We start from the raw sequence: 6,188 nt of genomic DNA on the forward strand, positions 1-6,188 counted from the left end.
CTCCTTTCAACGCAAAGGAGCAGCGGCTCTACTCCGAGCTCCTCGCGGATGACTGAGCTCCTCACCCTATCTCTAAGGGAGAAGCCCGCCACCCTTCTGAGGAAGCCCATTTTGGCCGCTTGTACTCGCGACCTAGTTCTTTCGGTCATGACCCAGCCTTCATGACCATAGGTGAGGGTAGGAATGAAAATTGACCGGTAGATCGAGAGCTTTGCCTTCCGTCTCGGCTCTCTTTTCGTGACAACGGTGCGATAGAGCGAGTGCAATACCGCTGCCCCGATTCTCCGGCCAACCTCCCGCTCCATTGTCGCCTCACTCGTGAACAAGACCCCGAGGTACTTGAACTCCTTCTCTTGGGGCAATACCTCCTTCCCTACCCAGAGTACTCACTCCATCGGTGAGAACCATGGCCTCAGATTTAGAGGTGCTAATCCTCATCCCAGCCGCTTCACACTCGACTGCCAAGCGATCCAGTGAGAACTGAAGGTGGCGCTACAATTAGCACATTTACGTTTGCGCTAATAACTCTAGAACCGTATTTTTGGACACCATTGGCATATTATGCAACGTGGGGTGCTGAAGCCAACTGATTTTGGTAATCGACCAACGTACCTCTGTATAAAAATAAAAATAGTGACAATTTCTCCTTACAAGAACGGTTGTGACATTAGAACTTCGCCCAGCAGATGTTGCTTCGTTCTGATTCCCCGTGCGGACATCTGAGGTCAGGTATGGTAATGAACAAACGGACTGAAGTGGAATGTGGTAGTCATGGCAACGGGGGGGTGGAGGGCTATTTAATTAGTCATGGTAATTAATGGTGTGTCATTTTCTGTCTGCTGCACTGCCAGTACGCCAATGGCTGCATCCAGTTGTCATTTTCTACTTTAAATGTGATTAATCTGCCGATAAGATGGACCAGTTCTTCAGAACTCGGTCTTCATAGTTATTAGCAGATAAATCTGTTTTGTTCAGCAACTGTAACTCCATTCCATCTTTATTATCAAACTACTGCATGCAATCTTATTAAAGACCCCAGTGAGTCTCAATGAACTGCTGTCTAGGAGAAATAACTGAGACGGTAAAGAGATCTCACTTCCTACAGAAATGTCTCATCAAAAATGATGTTTGTCCTTTAAGCAAGGCAGACGGCCTTTGAACAGTGTGAAACATTCACAGCTTAGATGTGTGTGTTTGCGTGGGTGTAACTGTTCGATTAAAGCCACTTTGCACTCTGCCGTGGTGTTGCAAACCTCAGCCATTAGTGATATTCAGTGCGCGATAGCTTTCTGAAGCACATCCATAATAACACACACATGTGTTTAAACATTCCTGTTTATTTTTCTTCCACAAATGGCCACACGGAAAAGCCATTAACTACTGAAACAAGCCCGCCGAACAGCTGAAATCGTTCCCCCGAGATCGAATGAAATTTACGTTCTGGTAAAAACAAACACTGATGGTCTTTTTGAACAATATAGCCCATTGAAGAACCGCTCTTCTGAAGCCCGGCTGTAAAAAATAAATACATGATATTAAAAATTAACCGTGTTTTAGGATCAGAGTCTCTGAATGTCAGAGCAAATAACGGTTGCCGCTTGTCACTGGGCATGCATCATTGATTATGTGGTAGAGAAACAAGATTTTGAAAGCCCATTTTAAAAGCTTTGAATGCACTGAACTTAGTAAAGTCAGTTTGGTTTACGTTCTTATGGGAATAGAGTACCCAAAACGACTCACTCTCATGTGTTTCCAAACCTATATGATATTATTTCTTCCTTGGAATACAAAGCAGATGTTGTGCATGATGAGAGCATTAGTCACCATTCACTTGCATTCAGGGCTGGACTGGGAAGAGAAATCGGCCGGGACATTTTTGCTTATCGTGGCCCATTCGGCACGTTTCGCGTCCCCCGGTGGCCAGTCCGCCCATGATCAGCCCAAAGTGCGTCGGCCCACCGGGAAAATGCCCGGTATGCCAGATTGCCAGTCCAGCCATGCTTGCATTGTATGGCAATGTCAGTGAATGTTGACCAGTCTCAGAAATGAACTTTCACATAAAGGGGCAATAATACATTTCCAATCTGTCAAACGCTCCGTCGGAGATTTCCACAGATGCACCACCCTATTTAAATCCATGCATTCACAGCGTAAACATCCGAGATAATAAATGAACACATCGGACTAACGTTTTATACCTTCATTAGGACTTCATTAGTATTGCTTCGCTTTCATCTGCAAGCTTCAAAAGGACGCAAAAGTATCATTCAGGAGTCTAATAAATTATTCCATGAAACTCAAGATTGTTATAAAAGTGGTGGTGGCGGCGTAGTGGGCTAAAGTGCATAACTGGTCATCAGAAGGTTGCTGGTTCGATCCCCACAGCCACCACCATTGTGTCCTTGAGCAAAACACTTAACTCCAGGTTGCTCCGGGGGGATCGTCCCTGTAATAAGGGCTGCGATTATCTAATCAGCTAATCGTGTGGCAGCAGTGCAGTGCATAAAATCATGCAGATACGGGTCAGGAGCTTCAGTTAATGTTCACATAAACCATCAGAATGGGGAACAAATGTGATCTCCATGATTTGGACCGTAGCATGATTGCTGGTGCCAGATGAGCTAGTTTGATTATGGTCCACAAAGTTTGATTTTGATTTCAATATGGTCCTATGAGGCCGCCGTAGATGCACTAACATCTGTGGAAATCTGAAATTGATCAATTATTTGATCCCTGGTAGATGAATATACAGTATGTCACTCATTTCACTCCCATTGCAAAGTGTGCAAAAACTGCTGCTCATTGAAATGCAGCACAATACTTTGCCCCAGGGCTGGACTGGTAATCTGGCATACCGGACATTTTCCCGGTGGGCTGACACACTTTGGGGGTGATCAGGGGCGGACTGACCATTGGTCAGTGAATGGGCCACGCTAAGCAAAAATGAGCCGCCGCGTTATGCAGAACGGACCACAAAACGGCGCCTCAATATGCAGAAAAGGACACCCCCCAATCCCCCCTTCGCCACTCAACAGTTGGCTGTTTTCTTTTCCCAGTCCAGTCCAGCCCTGCTTTGCCCTGTCCTCCTCTATTAGAAACACACGAGTGCATTGAACGGTTCGGCTGAAGAATGACTGATACTTGTATGGCGGTCAGGGCAGCAGCGTTTGTGATGAAGCCTTACACCCGCCGAGAGTCGACTCACGGTTAAAGAGGCCATGGCAGGTGCTCTGGGAGAAGAGGACAGATCTAGTGAAGAGGAAGACGAGCAATCACTCTCAGGGGAAGATAGAGACACAAGTAGCAGCAAATACCATCACGGATGACAAAACACAATGACTGATGTGGAGATAAAAATACTGCTGCATTTGAGTGTTTGAAAACTCCAACTTAAACATCACATCACGGAAACGGTTTGTGTTCATTTAAAGAAGTCGTTAGAATAATTTAATTGGATTTGACAATGTGGATTTAACCTACGGCAGTTATAAATTTGAAGGCTTCTTTAGAGCAGTTTTCACTCACTAATACAACAACGTAGGCCTCATAAACAAAGGCGAATGTAGTCGAATCATGACGTTAGTCAGTCGTTTCCAAATGTAAATTGTTTTGAAAGACAAATGAGGTCTCTTTGATATCGCAATCGTTTCTCCCAGACAGCAATGAGATTAAATGGAGAGCAAAACATAAAACATGTTAAAAAATGATAATCCGGTAGATATGGCAACGTTATGCTGCTGTATGTATCTGTGGGCAGCTGCCCGGTTCATTCTGCGTCAGGTTTTAAGCGGCATGCTCGCGTTCTGGTCTGCCAGTCAAAACCAATTTTAAAACATAGCTTTAATTATCATACCTGCCTGGATGAGACATGCACGAATGGATCTGAATGCAGCAGAACGGAGAGGTTGCCAGAACACACAGGCCAAAGTTTGCAATTCAAGTGCTTTTATATCTAAAGAAGAAAGAGGGAATTTGGGAATTTATGAAGTTTGCTAAAGAAGCGCAGTGTACCTTGTAGCTCAAGAACTTTAGTCATGAATATGTTTGTCCGGCTTTAGTCTATCTAGGAATGCATGCAGTTTTTCATTCAAAATATTTTTTATGAAATTGTGTAGATATGGGCTTTACAAGTCAAACTACATTTATACATTTACTGAAGAAAATATATATGAATTTTTCTGCATGATGAAAACAAACACACAACCTCTGGAACTACTGTACAGAACTTTACCCACTGCGCCACTGAGTGGACAGACCTCGCCATGGCAAAGAGATATCCAGAGTTTAGAGTCAGCACACAAGTGTGGGTTATCTTTTGAACTATAGGCGCTGTCTCCAAACTGCTCAGGTGTTCTCATGACATGATGTCGATGATGCATAGCGATTTTCTATTCGACAAAGCATTCAAAAGATACATGACTTTTTGATAAAAATTCAAAGGCAATATGGCCGATATTGGAAAATGTGGTTGTGGAGCGGAGGGGGGCGGGGCTGGGTCGGAATATCGCGCGCCCGGTCCCCAATCGACCTGATGAGGCACGTGAGAGATAAAGGCGGCCGGTGACGATGGTTTGAGAGAGAGAGAATTACGGGCATGTCCGTCATGTGTGTGTTTATGTTTGTGTGTTTTGGTTTTGAGTTTAATTAAATATTATTTATATTGACAAGCCGGTTCTCACCTCCTCCTTGCACATCTTAACCCCCTTACATTGGTGCCGAAAGCCCGGGAAGGAGGAGGGATGCCCGTTGCAGAGTCCTCGACACTGCCGTCCATCCAGGGGAGTGCCACTGCCATCTGACGGGTGACGGAGTAACCCGACCGCCCGGATGCAAGCAAGTGAGGACTGGATACCCCGACCGCCTGGAGCGAGGGAGCCGCTGCCGGAAGTTGAGGAGTGCCCTGCCGTCCCCAGAGACGCGGAGGGGTCGAGGGAGACCGCCGTCACCCGGCCGCCTTTATCCCTCGCACGCCTCATCAGGCTGATTGGGGACCGGGCACGCGATATTCCGACCCGGCCCCGCCCCCCTCCGCTCCACAGTGGCATCACCTGAACCTCATGATTTTAGGACATACGGTTCAAAAGTTCTAAGTAAAAATGACATTTTTGAAATTTCTTGACCCATAGGTGGCGCTATCACCAAACTTTGCATGCACCCTCAGACCACGGTCCCGAAGAAGCACACCAAGTTTCATTTCGCTACGACAAACCGTTGCAGTGCCGCACTTCCTATCATGGCCTCCGTTGGCCAAATTGATGCCCTACGCAGAGTTCCAGGTGGACCGGGTGGGTATAACGTGCGGATAAGAGCAGCCAGTGGACTGTCTGGTGCTTTCCTAGGGTAAGATAGTGCCCCCCTAGGGAGTTGGTGCCCTACGCAGACTGCGTAGTCTGCTTTTAGGGAGAGGCGGTTCTGCTTCCTTACTGCTTATGTATTTTCCCCAACAGACAAAAATCATGTGTCTTATTGCTTAGAAAAGTAATAGCACAACTCTCCTCAACAAGCCGCATGATTTGAGGTATCTTTCATGTTTGTTTAAATAATTTATCCTAAATATGAGCTACAATAATAGCAATGCCCTCCTTAGCAAATTGCAGTAATTTCCAAAAGCAAAGTATCACGCTGAGAAATAACAATAGGCCGAGTCAAGTTAAATACACACACACTGACTCACTGATTGGGAGAAAGAGAAATCAAGTTTTTACAAATTCACAGATTTAAAAAACACAAACAATTCCCGCCTAGTCTTCCTAGAGTCGTTTGCATTACAATCACCTCATTTCTCCACGTTTAGTCAAATTTCCCTTAAACGGATTATTGCCTATTATTTTCCATCAACAGACAGCAATATATTGAGACTTTGATAGGCGCTTATTTCATTTTACCGCAGAGTGGCTGAATTTAAAATGGCCTCATATTCCTGTAGAAGCTCAAACTGTGGGTCGCATCAAGCTGTGAATATTAATATGTACTGTCGCCAACATTCTACACCCCAAAAACTGTAGGGGAGATGTTGAATATCGTGGCAGCATGAAAAGCCATACAAATTATATAAATACCATATTGTATCAAATGTACAATAGACAAACAGACTCCAGAACTGTTTGAATCACAAAGTGAACTGACTCCAGAACTGTTTGAATCACAAAGTGAACCGACTCCAGAACTGTTTGAATCACAAAGTGAAC

The sequence above is a fragment of the Xyrauchen texanus genome, chromosome 38, assembly GCF_025860055.1.
Source record: "Xyrauchen texanus isolate HMW12.3.18 chromosome 38, RBS_HiC_50CHRs, whole genome shotgun sequence".
Taxonomy (NCBI): Eukaryota; Metazoa; Chordata; class Actinopteri; order Cypriniformes; family Catostomidae; genus Xyrauchen; species Xyrauchen texanus.